The sequence below is a fragment of the Parasteatoda tepidariorum genome, chromosome 1 (genome assembly GCF_043381705.1).
Source record: "Parasteatoda tepidariorum isolate YZ-2023 chromosome 1, CAS_Ptep_4.0, whole genome shotgun sequence".
Taxonomy (NCBI): Eukaryota; Metazoa; Arthropoda; class Arachnida; order Araneae; family Theridiidae; genus Parasteatoda; species Parasteatoda tepidariorum.
The window spans coordinates 85,587,604-85,602,524 of record NC_092204.1 but is presented as its reverse complement, the minus strand read 5'-3'; the positions used below and the strand labels follow the sequence as shown (position 1 = coordinate 85,602,524).

Here is a 14,921-nt window from a genome sequence, read left to right as displayed (position 1 = left end):
CATGCCAAAACAGCGTTTAAATATCAGATTTGTATTACATTGAATCTTTTTCTCGATAAAAATAACCATTATATGTCTCTCTTTTTTTTTTCTTTTTTTTTTTTGCTTGAACGGAAATCAAATTCTATAAATAAATCTTCCTTACTAAATTGCTGATGCATTTACAGAAATATTTGAAAAGATAAAAGGCTTGCCGCAATCTTTTTATCCATAAAAAACTCGTCGTTAACACATCACCACTCACACATTTTTAATGTCTAAAGATTGTTTTAAAAGAGAATTATAATCCTGGAGTATTAAATAACCATTGCTAGTCAAATGGATTCCTTACTAATTCGTGGCAAAATATTTTATATCATCCATATTAAACTAGACATTAGGATTTGATACTCGGAAGTCGCACATTTGCATGCAGTGGCTTTTGTATACCCGGGATAAACTCCTCAATTCAAGGTTAGATACTCCTGAATGGAAGAGTGGAACATGGGGGGAGGGGAGCAATTTACTTTCAAAAAAATCGGAAATAAAGAAATAAATTCATATTTTAAGCTATTAAGGAAAATTTTATTATTCTCAAGTAATTATTTAATTATTTCGAAGAAATAAATCCTAATTTTTCCTTAATGCGAAGTACATTTAAATCGTTCTGATCAAAAAATTTATTATCATGGCATCTAAAAATTGTACTATTTTATTCTTGGGAAAATATTTTGCTTAAGCTTCATATTTACCAGTCAGAAATTTTAATTGTGTTTTTAAATTGAAATAAATAAAAAATTTTAGTGTTCTTAGTCGTCGGTTGAATAACCCCTCTGGCTGCTTGTGGAACCCTAAACCCTTCACTGCACAACATTGTGCATGTGTAAGTAAGGTAGATAGATAGGTACTTATTTACATCGCACTTGGGCTTCCCAATGGGCTATTGGCGACAGTCTGGGAAACATCCCTGAGGACGATCTGAAGATATGCCATCTCAATTTTGATCCTCTGCAGAGGGGATGGTTCCCAAGGCTTTGATAGCCAGACGACCTGAGAGCGAAATCGAGCACTTTACGGTAAGGCAGTTTAACGAGAACCGATACCGCGGAACCTCGGTCCCTACACAGGCAGATCAAAGTGATCACCCACATGCTTACTGACCAGATCAAGTGATGCTTGACTTTGGTGTTCTACTGGGAACGATCAGTCAACTGCGCGACGCGCGTCTAAATGAGAAAAATAACTTTATAAATAATTTTAGAATGAAATGGCATTCCCTTACGATTCCCCAAATGGGTCAGTTTGATTATAAATGGGACAAAGATAACTTATATTGTGTCTAGAAAAGTTTGTCTTAAAATAAACGCAATAATTTCATTGTTTATATGCTTGTGTTATACATAACTATGCATATGTATTACACGAGGAATTCAAAATTTGTGAAAGACTTAGAATCTACATGAGGTAAAAAGTTAAAAGACACAAAAAGTAGTTTACATTTAAAAAATAAAATGTTTATTGTACATTTTAAAAATAAACTGCTTATTCCATTTTTGTGGAAATTTAATCTTTATTTATCTTCCAGATTGAATTTTTAAGCGCAATAATCATTTGAAACTTTTTTTTTTTTTATATACTGCCTTCAAATTGTTGATTTAACTTCATTCAAATTACCCTCATCATTTTAACAGCGCATTCTAAGATTTCACAAAAACAATTAATTGATTGTTGCATTTAAAAGCTTCTAGAAATTTGCGTCAGTAACACTTTTATAAAAGATGAAAAGAATGCGGTAATCTAGTTCTTTTCCATTAACGGCCAGATATATAATAACGCAGTTAAGCTGACTAACGAAATTTGCAAAACAAACAAGTCAGTTAAAAAACACCAACTCACGAAACTGATGCGATAATTTCTCCGGGAAGCGAATTTCTTGCTCGTTTAAATCACTTTCTCCTTCTGAGCGTTTTAACCATACAAGATTGTCATTATGGATTGTAAATTTTCCTAAAATCTTAATGACTTTCATCATTAGCATTTAGCCGCGCTTTTATTCCCTATTAAAGATGAGAGGTGTTCCAACGTACAACGCGGCCATTAAACACCCGTCCAGATGTGACATTAGCGGCCAAAAATTTTAAAAAACTACTTTTTTAATAACTCCAGAGACCAGGAAAAAGAATTAAGTGTGCCTCCGTCTTCCCTTCGACGAACTATATTACGCAGCCGTCAACCTACAATCCGTATAGCACTTCATGGTGACACGAAGGAGAAAAGGCCACGCGCGCGGATGGATACAATGGAATATCGATTTTCTGACGGGAGTCGTTTTACTAGTGTTCCTAGTATACTAGAACGTAGATCCAAAAGACGAGCGGTGAAAGCGTTTGTACAGGGGCTCTTGAACATCTAACATGTCGAGTTTTCCTCGTGTGTGAGCTTGCGCATCATTGTGAGCGTGAGTTTGGTAAGTAACGTTTTTTTTAGATCTGTCGGTGAAATAACAGTCGCTTACTACTTTAGACATTTCATTGATATTCGACAAAGTGTAATGGCGTTACAGCACGACAGGGTGTTAAGATAAAATAGCGGTCGTTTTCTTCCCATTTTTGGAATGAAATATCTATATTCCGCCACCTACTGTTTGTTGGTGTCTAGTTCAAGTACCTGCCGGCACGTTATCCGACAATTTGCTGATTTGAAACGTTGGATATTGTGCAACAAAATTTAGTATGGATTTAAGCAATAAAATATTTGTGGGATTGTCTTTCGAAATTTTAGCTGCTTGAATTTAAATAAATAAATAAAAATGTAATGCTAAATATGTAAAATGAAGCCGCAACAGCAGTTAGCATTGCGCTTCAGGTAAGTTGAGAGTATGTGATTTTGCTTTATAAAGCAATAACTACGAAAATTGATAATATATTCCCTATTGTAAAATGATTTATAATTAAGGATAAATTTAGTTCAACAACGATCACAATGTTTATAGGTAAGGAGATAGTTAAATAGATTACTGAGATTGAAATCATTCTAAAAAACGATAATATTTTGCAAATTGTAAACTGATTGATAATTAAGGATAAATTTAATTCAGCTACAGACACTGTGTTTATAAATAAGAAGATAGTTAAGTAGATTATTGCAACTGAAATAATTCCAAATATTGATAATATTTTGAAAATTGTAAAGTGATTTATATGTAAGAATAAATTTAATTCAGTAACAATTACAATGCATATGAGTAAGGAAATAGTTAAGTAAATTATTAAGACTGAAACGATTCTGAAAATCAATAACATTTGGCAAGTTGTAAAGCGATTTATAATTAAAATAAATTTAATTCAGTAACGACAACTATGTTTATAAGGAAAGGGATATTATAGAAGATTGAGACTAAAATAAGTCCGGAAGTTGATGATGTTTTGCAAATTGTAATGTAATTTATAGTTAAAAGTAAAATTAGTTCAAAAACGTTTATAAGTAGTTTAGTATATTGTTCAGACTGAAATATTTTCTAAAATTAATAATATTTTGATGACTGTGACACGATTTATAATTAAGGAGAAATTTTGTTCAGCAACGACCACTATATTTATAAGCAAGGCGATAGTATAGAAAACTGCTGAGAGTAAAATAATTTCGAAAATTGATGATATTTTGTAACTTGTAAAGCGATTTATAATTAAGGATAAAATTTATTCTACAACAATTTTTGTATGCAATTATGTAGATTTTTCAGACTGAAATAATTTCGAAAATTGATATTATTTTGTAGACTGTGAGGTGATTTATAATTAAGCATAAATTTTATTCAACAATGATTTAAGTATCCAAACAATGTTTATGAGTAAAACGATAGTTTAGTGAATTGCTAAGACTGAAATATTTCCGAAAATTGACGATATTTTGCAAATTGTAAAGCGTTATATAAATAAAGATAAATTTAACTTAGTAACGACCAAAATATCTATAAGTAAGGAGATAATTTAGTAAATTGTTGAAGGTGATATTTTTCAAATTGCAAGTTAAGGCAGTTTTAGCTAAGGATTTTAGTTCAATTGCTTGCTATCATCAACAAAATATGTGTTTAAGCAGTAATTATTAATAATAGAAGTAAATTTTAGATGTAATACATAGATGTTTTGATAAAAATTAAAGTGTTAAATGTAAGTTTTCTTAAAATAAATATTATTATTATTATGATAGTCTGTTGGTATATTCCAGCATGCCTGTGCTAGAATCAAAAAGCCTTGAGTTCGTGTATTTTTCATTTATCTTTTGTAAAGTACATTTAAAAAATAACTTATATAAATACTGAGTTATATTGAATAATATAGTTATATTACATAATATAGTTATACAGAATTACGTAGTTCTTTTATAGAAACCATAAATTGCTTATAGTTTTTTAATATGATTTAAATTTAGGATAGTTTAGGAGAGGTTATGAACTAGAATCTTAAATTTGATGCATTGAAAATGAAATAACCTTAAAATACAAACTCTACCTACCCAAAATATTTTTAATGAAAAAAGAGTCATATCGTATATTATTCATTACTTTACAATGTTCCTAAAATAAATTATTCAACCTTTTAGCATTTTTGGCTGAAAAGCATAAAGACAAATTTAATCAAAAAACCTTTTATAACACCTTGACAAAAAAGGAACAATGCGAGTTCACAAAGGAGTTTATTCAACAATGTTAATACAATGTTACACGCAACAATGCATTATTCCTACAGTTCCAATCATGCATTAACTTAAATCGATCGCATTAAAGTATTAGAATATGTTGCCTCTAAGCAGCCATTACGGCAGTTTGGAATCTTTCCAGTTTTTGACCTCCTACGTCCAGGATTGGGAAAACCAGTTCGTCAGAACTAATGCTGTTCTCTGCTCTTCTCGTATATTTTTTAAGTAATATAATGGATAATAAAAATTACCGTATTCTTTACTAATGAAATTTCTAGTAACAAAATGAAAAAAATAACATAATTCTGGTTAATAAAATCCAAATATACGGTATTTAAACAACCATTCACTTGGTAAGTTTTCCATTCATGTGAAAACGGTTTACCGGAAATTCTATTTTTCAAAATTATAGTTCTTATAACCACACATTTAGTAAAAAATGCAAAACTGAAATGTAAATTTAACCGAATAAATAATTTTTATTCCATGCTATCATGGTAAAATTATTAAATTTTTACCACATTTAGCAAATTTTCTGATACATATTATTAAACAATATTTTATTGTTAATTTTGCCAAAACTATTAACAAAGGGCTTCAATAAAAATTATAGAGTTTTTTGGTATTCCCATAAAGCCAGAAACACGTTAATTTTCGCCATATTTTGGCAGTTTTGCTCTTATTTTTTTCTCAGTGTGGAAATTACTTTATGTCTGATGATATTACTTTGTAATAGGTTAAATGCTTATTATTATTTAGATTCAATATTTTATAGAAATTCGTGAATTATTATTATTTATTTATTTATTTTAGAGGAACCCATTTCTACATCAAACTAATAAATAGACGATATTATAAGTCATTATAATATAAATAAATTTGAAAAAAAAAGGAATCAGTTCATGAACATAAATGCTACGCATTAAATCCGTTTGCGGCTTAACAATTGTGTTCGAAACAACTTAAATCTTTTTTACTGCTTTTTAATAAATACTCAATGCAAGACAATAATATTGAACTCAGAAAACAATTGAATAAAAATCCCATAATCCGCCCGGTCCTAACCCCATGTGGTTGAGATTATACGACAACACCCCATTCCCTCCTGCCATAAAAAAGGGTGTTATTAACAGTGCGCCCCCAATCACTGAAAGGGTTAAGTGCGAGTAAAGGTGATGAAATGAAAATAAAATTCGTTACTATGTTGGCGCTAATCGTTGGCGATTAATATTCGCCAAGGGGCGTATTGAATGTCCGAGAATTTTTAATTTATGGGCTATGGACATGAATTGAGCATAACGGAAAACTACAGCGCCTATAAATGTTCGGAAATAAGGGGGATTATATTTATGGCGCACGGAAATGGCGGCTTATTAGAATTCTCTACCATACTTTTTTATTCACTGTTGAAGGTGGGATTTCTGTTATTATATTTTAAGGTGATTCATTAGTTTCGCCGTGAATATCACGTTTTTGTTTGCATTTCTGTTGTATTGTTTCATTTACATAGGCAGATATTTTAAGGAAAGTTTCACGCAGCTAGTTGTTTAAAATGATTTAAACTGATTAAATTATGAAATATATTATGAATTTTATTTGATAGCAACATATGTTAAATAATAAAAAGATGAATAATTTGTCATGTTACTGATACTTCTATTGTTCTAAGCCTATCGTTCAGTACATGAAGGGCTTCAGTCAATTTTTTTATTACTTCCAAAGGCAACAGTTTCAAATCAAACTCTTCCTTAGCACTATTTTAAGAAAGGTACTTTACAAATATCTGGAATTTTCAATATATAACAACAAAATACACAGAAATAATTAATTGCCTAAATAGAAATTGTGGGGTTTTTTCAATCAAAACGCTCTGATTAACAACTCAAAAAAGGTTACTCAAATTAGAGATACTGTGAGTTATGTTAACGGAAAATCAAAATTAGTTAAAGGAAATATTTTTATTCAAAGAAATATTTTGAGGGGGTGATAAATTGTTAATTGTTTATATTAAATTCTTCCGCGTATTAGCACATTTGATTTTTTTTGCCTTTCAATAATTACCATTACGACAAAAATTAAACGAAAACGATTGTTTTTCTTCGAACAAAATAAACATTTAAATCTCTAAAAATGCCGAAAAAATTACAACATAAAATTTAATTATTTATTTAATGAATAATTATTTTTTAATCAAATTTAATTCAATTTTTTAGCTATATGCATTTCAATATATTTAACGAACTCTGTTTATATTGTTAGGTTTCTTTGACAAATGTTTGTCGTATTTTAAAATAAGCGATAGTATATATACTCATACTATCTGAATACCCGGTCTTCATACAAAGTAAAAAAACAAAAAAGGAATCAATAAATCAGTACTGAAAAGCACTACAAATTCATGCACAAAACTGAAAGACAAAAACCGAAACCACTTATAAAGATAAATCAATTCCATGTTTTTTTATTTATTATTTTTTGTTGCCCTTCACTGTTATTTTGCCTTATTTCAGTGTTTCCCAATGTGTGGTACGCGTACCCCCAGGGGTACGGGAACAGTTTAGCGGGGTTTCGCGTTCTTATGCGAAATATTTTGCAACAAACGAAAATTTCAAAATTTTTTATTTAAAAACAAAGCTAACCATGAAAATTTACGATTACGTATTTTTCGGTTGGCTATTTTTTGCAGAGTTAACAGGTTAATATAATATAATTAGTGGTGTGAACAACCAGTTGTGATTTTTAAGTTTTTTGCAATTTTTTAATAGTAAAAAATGCATTCATTCTTTTATTAGTAGTACACAGCTTTACGAAAAATTTAGAAAGGGTACACAAAAGTCAAAAGTTTGGGAAACACTGCCTTATTAGATTAAGGCATAGATATAAAGGCATATTAGTCCCTGGATTAAGGAAAACAGGTATCTAGTAGTTCATCCCATCAAAATAAAGAGCAATGACAGTACTTAGTATCATCTGGCATGATGCTGTTGCTCGAAGCAACTCATGATTTTTAAAATTTAACACCATCAAGAAGCTTTGTTCTGTACTCATATCTTCGAGAGAAGTAAAAAGCCTATTTTCATAGAATAAATAATAAAAATGCACAATATTGGTACAATATTTTAATACGCATTAAATTTACTTTGTACATACATAAAAGTATATTCGGCATTTATTAAAAGTGCACCAATGACCATAAGCCAATAGTGCCTATTACCAAAATTAAGCATCATTTGTGCCAATAACAGTGTGGCGACTTTTTATGGCACAATTATGGTACAGAATGGTACAATAAATACAATTTCCCCATTACTTTCGCTTTTTAGTACATAGTTATTTTTTTTATTTCAATTAGCTACTAGTTTGCCGATTAGAATAGTTTGCCGATTTGGTACGCTCTCTTAAACCATAATACCAGGATATATTTAATTTTATACAATAGTTATATTTCGGTATACAATAGTTTTATTTCGATAAATTTTGATCCTTGACCAATCAGAGATTGTTACATGCATATCGTAATTCTCTAACGAAATTAGATAGCAGGAACTCTAACAAAACTGAATCGCCTATGGTTTAATTTAAAACAATGGCTTCCGCTAAGCCAATGAGTAAATTCAATTTTTTAAATCTCTCTGAGTTAAAAATATAATTACTAAAATTGAAAATCGGGCTTGTAATTTGCTTACAATTGTACTCCTTAGCTTCCTGTTGAATGTGGTAATTTTAGTGTTTACAGTATTCCCGCAATCTGGTATGCAGATGTATACGCAAAGTCTTTATTTAATTATGTGTATAGATGCTAGAATGTGCCAGTTTTAACAAAAAACTAAAATTAATTTTATTCATAGTGGCTTGAAGAAAGTTTGGTTTGTCTTTTAAATTTTTAATACAAAGTGAATTTTATAAATATAAATAAGAAAACAGTTTTAGGGAGCTAAGCAAATAGGAAATAGATTGATTTAGCTAAAAAGAAAATAGTTCCATAATTCAAAATATGATATAGTTTCATGGAGCTAATTTAGTTTTATGATTTTAAAAAAGATACATTTTCATAGGGCTAAATTGGAAATAGCTTTAGAATTAAAAATAGTACTTTTATAGAACTAAAAAAGGATATAATTTTATGAACTTAAATAACAGTTGCATGAATTTAAATCGATTTTTTTTTTTGTATGTATTAAAATATCGATGCAGTTTCATGTATCAAAATATGAAATAATCTAATCATTCAAATTATAGATTAAGTTTCATGAAGCTAAATAGAAATTAATTTTATGATTCAAAATATGGATGCACTTTGATAGAGCTAAATAGGAAAAAATTTTAATGTTTCAAAATATAGATGGAGTTTCATGAAGCTAAATTGAAAATAATTTCATGATTTAAAATATAGATTAAGTTTCATGGGACTAAATAAGAGTTAATTTTATGATTCAAAATATAGATGCAGTTTCATGGAGCTAAATATGAAATAATTTAATGGTTCAAAATGTAGATGTAGTTTCGAATTAGAAAATAATTTTATGATTCAAAATATGGATGTACTTTCATAAAGCAAAATAGGAACTAATTTAATGATTTAAAATATAGATGTAATTTTAAGGAACTAAATAGGGTTATCGGAAATAGTTTCCATGAAACTTCAATTTTTAATACACTTAGTAGTTAGATATTTAGATGCCCGGTGGCTGAGCGGTAGCGCTGTCTTGCCACAGGTCCCTGGTTCGATCCTCGGGCCGGGCAAGATTAGCTCAGCCTTTCATTCCTTCAGTGGGTCGATAAATGAGTACCAAGCATGCTTGGGAACTAAACACTGGGGGTTCCGCGTACGGCTGACCACCTGACCGGAACATCTGCTCCTACACCCCAGAGCCCAAGGACTATAAAACTTAGATGGGAACAGTAGGCCTTGGCCCTCTATGGGTTGTCGCGCCGCTGAGTTTAGTTTAGTTAGATATTTATATTACAATCAATTGACATTTTTCCCTTTTCTTCTAGTCATTATCATTATTAAAAAATTTAACACTAGCTAATATTTTGTAAATGAAATAAATTTTTAAAAATGCATATTTAAATTAAAGTTTTTATGCAGCATATAAATTATAATACACATTAGAATGTCCAATTGGCATTAATTATAATAATGTAAAATTTCAAACTCTCATAAACTATTCTAAATTATTAATTTTATTGTTTCTATTCAAATTCATTAAAAACTAAACAGAAAAATTTTCTCCCTTTCTTCAAATTCTGAGTTGAAAATAATAAATTTTAAAATACCCTTTACTCAGTGATTTATTAAAACAATGTATAAAAATTTTATTCGCATTTCAGATATAAACTGTAACAAGAGCCTTCGTTAAAAGGATTTAAAGCCACAAAATTCCTTTTTACTCCCTCTTCAAACTACTTACAAAAGTTTCTTTAAAACAATTGAAAAAAACGAACAAAACAGCAGTCATGAAAATCGTTTATAGACCCTCAAGTCTTTCCAATATAACATTAACATGTCCGTACGAAAAATAAAAAAGACGCAAACTGACAAAACAGAATGGGTCAAAGTTCATTATCAAGAAAATCCCCTCAAAGTTATCAATACCTTCGGGCAAAAATTTTTTTCCTTTTTTTATTTTAAGAAAAGAAGCATTTCTTAACTCTACAAAATCTTATAATTCTTAGAAAGCGTGGGACCGGCAAACCGTTTTATAGATGAGAATAAAAAAAAAAGAAAAAGAAAAAAGGATCTCCTCTTAGATGGACGCTTTTCTCCCTAGAGATGCTCGGAATGAAGAGTAACCATGGAAACCGATCCCCATCCTTGTAGCTCTCAGATACGTTCTCCGTTTCCCCGTTAACGATCGTATCGTTCCCCTACACCTCTAGCGGATCAAGGAAGCCCGTCACGCGGCGACAATTCCACCCTCATTCCGTCTGTCTGGCTTAATTAAAATTCGTTCTACGATCCAGTTTTTGGGATAAAAAAAGTTACGTAAAACAAAAATGTTATTTGTGTGTACGTTTACGCGAAAGACAACGCTGGAACGATGTTTTTAAAAAGAACGTTTTCCTAATTTGATTTATTGAAAGATGCCAAATATTGCAGTGAAATAACTACGATTTGCATATTGTTATGGCGAAATATTATTGTGTGCTGTGTTTCAAAATTTATAACCCATTTCGGGAAGTTATGAGTCTCTTGCGTTAAAATGATTATTTTAATGACAACTAGAATCACAGAGCAATATGAAATCTTTAATAGTAATAATCATATTTACAGTTTTTTTTCTTTATTTCGACATTTATATTAGCCTATTAATTTCCAGCTACAAAAATTTATATGTTTACAACAAACACCTGCATTAAAAAAGCGAGTACATATTTTTTTGTACCAAGTGGATGCTTGTTTCTGCTAGCTACTACTTTAGCTTCAAGAAAACAATCTGTGTTGACTTCAAATCAAAACATAAGTATTTATTTTATTAATATAATATTGCATTACTAGCTGACTACTCATTTTTCCTATAGATCGAAAAGAAAAAAGAATTAAAATCAGCACTGAACGATGCTACGAAATCCTGCACAAAATTGAAAGACATATGCCTACACAATTAATAAAGCTAAAATAATTTCACTTTTCAAAATTTATTATTAGATTTTGTCCTTCCCGATGGCTTTACGTTATTAGATTAAGCGAAACACGTACTTAGTATTCATTCCATCAAAATAATGATTAATTGCATTAGATGCCATCTAACATAATGCTGTTGCTCTAGGCCAGTGTTTTCCAAACTTATGACTTTTGTGTACCCCTTCTAAATTTTTCGTAATGCTGTGGAACACTAATAAAGAAATGAATGTTTTTTTTTTAAATATGTTTATTTTTATTTTTTGGTATAAAGTTTTGTTAATAAGTTTATTTGTATCAGTGAGTAGGATGATATTTTTTTTGCTGTGATAACAGTTCATCATAATTTGGTTCTCTTGTGGTCAATTTTAGTCTGAGATGCGATTCCACGTACAATAATCTATTTCTTTTTCGAATTAATGTTCACGAAAGTTGAAAAAGCGACTTCACATATATATGAGTAGGAAAAGGCAAAATATATTTCACAACTTTTTCTGTTAATACTGGATACATATTTTGCATTTGAGGCCAGAATGATGTTAAAAAACACTCCTCGTGTTTATTTTTCAAGAAGGATAAAAATTATATTTTATAAAAATAATCAAAATAAGTAGAATTTATTACACACACAAAAGTTGAAAATTACAATTGGCTGTTGACACTACTAATTATTAACTGTTAACTCTGCAAAAAATAGCCAATAGAAAAATACATAATCGTAAATTTTCATGGCTAGCTTTGTTTTTAAACAAATTTCTTTGCAATTTTCGTTTGTTGCAAGATATTTCGAATAAGAACACGTACCCCCGTTAAACTGTTCCCGTACCCCTGGGGGTACGCGTACCACACTTTGACAAACACTGCTCTAGGCAATAGTATTTAAAATTTAACCATAATCAACTACTGTCTCCTGTATTTCGAGGAGCCGTAAAAAACTATTTCCTCAGCATCTCTCATACAGCATTGATGCAGATTTTAAAAGCACCAAATTTACTCATACAAATACGTTGCACCTATATAAGAGTATATTTGGCACACATTAAAATTGCATCAATTTCCATATGGCCAGTAGTGCCTACAACCAAATTAAACATCATTGATGTCAATAATAGTTATGGCGACTTTCTACGGTTCTCCGTAAAATTTACTCTTTTCTCCATTAATTTTGCTTTTTAGTACATAGCTTATTTTTTTATTTCAAGTAGTATCTATTACAAAAATTAATTAAGCATTATTTATGTCAATAATGGTTTGTTGATTTTTTAGGTGTTACATTGATTATTTCATTTCATTTAGTAATCATTACCAACATTAATTATCATTGGCGTCAATAATAATATTGACGTTTTTTTACGTTTATTCTCAACGAATTATCCATTCATTTTGATTTTCAGTACAATATTTTTGTTTGTCTCAATGACCATTAATTTTTTTAATTATTCAGTTTTATAATGACGCATTTTAAATGCATAACTATAAACAAAATAAACACGTGGTTTTAGGTAACCTTAAAAATACTAATTTGGTCTCACAAACCACCTATGCTACAACGATCACATTGACCATTCAGATAACTTGGCATAACGAACGAAAAATAATTAAGTTTTACAGTATGCGTAATAAATACCTTTTTTTAAATTAAAACTGCAAGCTAGCAAACGTCATTGATGCTATTTTTAAAATATTTAGCAAAACTGAATCGTTTATAGTTTACTTTAAAACAATGGCTTTTGATAAACCAATTAGAAAATTTCATTTTTTTAAATATCTCTGTACTCTAAAATTGGGTTTCGTAATTTATTTACAATTATACTCATTTAACTTCATGCTGAATGTCGTATTTCTTAGAGCCTACGATTTACCCGCAATCTGGTATACAGACAGATGCACACACAAATTCTTTTATTCTATGTATGGTAGACAGATTTATCTTGTGTTCTGAAAGTAAATCTTAATAATAAAAGCCACATGATACCACTTTTTTCCTTTAGGAAAGAAAGAACCATTTTCTTAAAGGGCACTAGCCACAAATGATTTAAAATTTGAAGAATAAAGTCACGCTATGGACTTTGGGTCATCACTATGAAATATGTTTTTTTATAACATGTTAGTTTTTCAAAATTTACTGTTCAAATTCTATTAACACCATTTATATGAATAAAACTAATAACAGAACAAAAAGTAAAAGAGAAAAACGAAGAATATTTTAATTTTATATAAATAAACTAACTACTTGGAATTCTAAAGTTTCTAAAAACATCTATTTAAAGACCATTTTCAATCAAATGAATGTAATTAGAAAAAATATGTAAAAATGTTTATTTATCAAAAAAAAAAAAAAAATAGACAAACTCTTTCAAAATTTGATAGAAAAAACAATGAATAACCCACTAAAGTAATTAAATTATACATAAAATCATTGAGTTCATTTTATGCTATTATGAATAAATTTACTAAAATTTTCTTCGTTAATTTATATAATTTTTACCAAGTGCAAATCCATTTCGTGCAAATCCGTGGCTAAAAATATGTGCAAAACAGGCACGCTCTTTCTCGCTCTCTCTCTCGCTCTTTTTTTTCTTAATTAAAAGTTAATTTTCTAAAATCATTAAAATTGTGTAATTAAATATCAACCCTATTAATTATAAACTTCTTTAAACTATCCAGCATAATATTACCTTGAGCACATTGAGCTGAAAAAGACATTATATCTCCCCCCCCCCCGGATTTTAATTGAATTGTTTTTTTTTTAAAATAATTTTTTTTTTCATTATTCAGTAATTTTTTCCAAGTTTTCCTCACATTTTGAGCTATATATATATATATGTGCGTGAAAAAAAGTGAAAATCATTTGGGTTGATGGACAGGATTTCTTTCACTTCATACAGTGGATCTAATCTTTACAAAGTGCATTTACCACGCGATGATCATTTTAGCTGATCACAGAAGCAAGCGAAAAGAATGCTACAAGTTAGTGATATTAAAGAGTTTTTAAGTATTCCAAATCATGTGAGATCAGTGATAATGCTAATGAAATTTTAGTTACTGCTGATATAATTTTTATTAACATTCTTACCTAAAATGCTAAAGTTATTCAACCTACGCTCACATGTTTACTTACAAAAGGAAGTATTTCTTCTAATTATACTTAAATTACTAGCCTAAGATAATAAAGATGAGGAAATGGTTGTTTAATCTACTTGATAGAACATGTTATTGATGAACAATTTCTTGTCGATAATAGGCGTGAATTGAGAGATTGTTGCACTTTTGACACCATCGACATTTTCCATTACCCTTGTTTAATGATTCAAAATAAACCATCAGCTTTACTTCGAAATTCTATACATTATGTAGATCAAGGTATTTTAATAAGTAATACACAGCTTTATTATATATAACACGCAAGTGGTTTTACTTTTTCTGGACTACTGAATCTTTTTTTTTTCCTTACTTTGTTATTGTTTACTATTTACTTATTCTTTTAATTCTTGGAAACAATGAATTAGATAGTGAACTTGGTATGAACTTTGACCTGGTATTATTTAAACATAATTATATGGTGTGTTTTCTTAAGTGTTAAATACTACGGCCAATATTCGAAAATGTACTTTATTTT

General features: G+C 29.4%; 1 protein-coding gene across 1 annotated transcript in view; it reads left to right on the top strand.

Moving 5' to 3' along the window:
* The first annotated feature begins 2,311 nt into the window (after window positions 1–2,311).
* LOC107451394 (frizzled-5) overlaps window positions 2,312–14,921 on the top strand; it is a 104,203-nt gene continuing 91,593 nt past the window's right edge. Inside the window, exon 1 of the mRNA XM_016067462.3 lies at window positions 2,312–2,446. The gene's annotated coding sequence lies outside the window, so the exon portion shown is untranslated. The remainder of the gene's footprint in view (window positions 2,447–14,921) is intronic.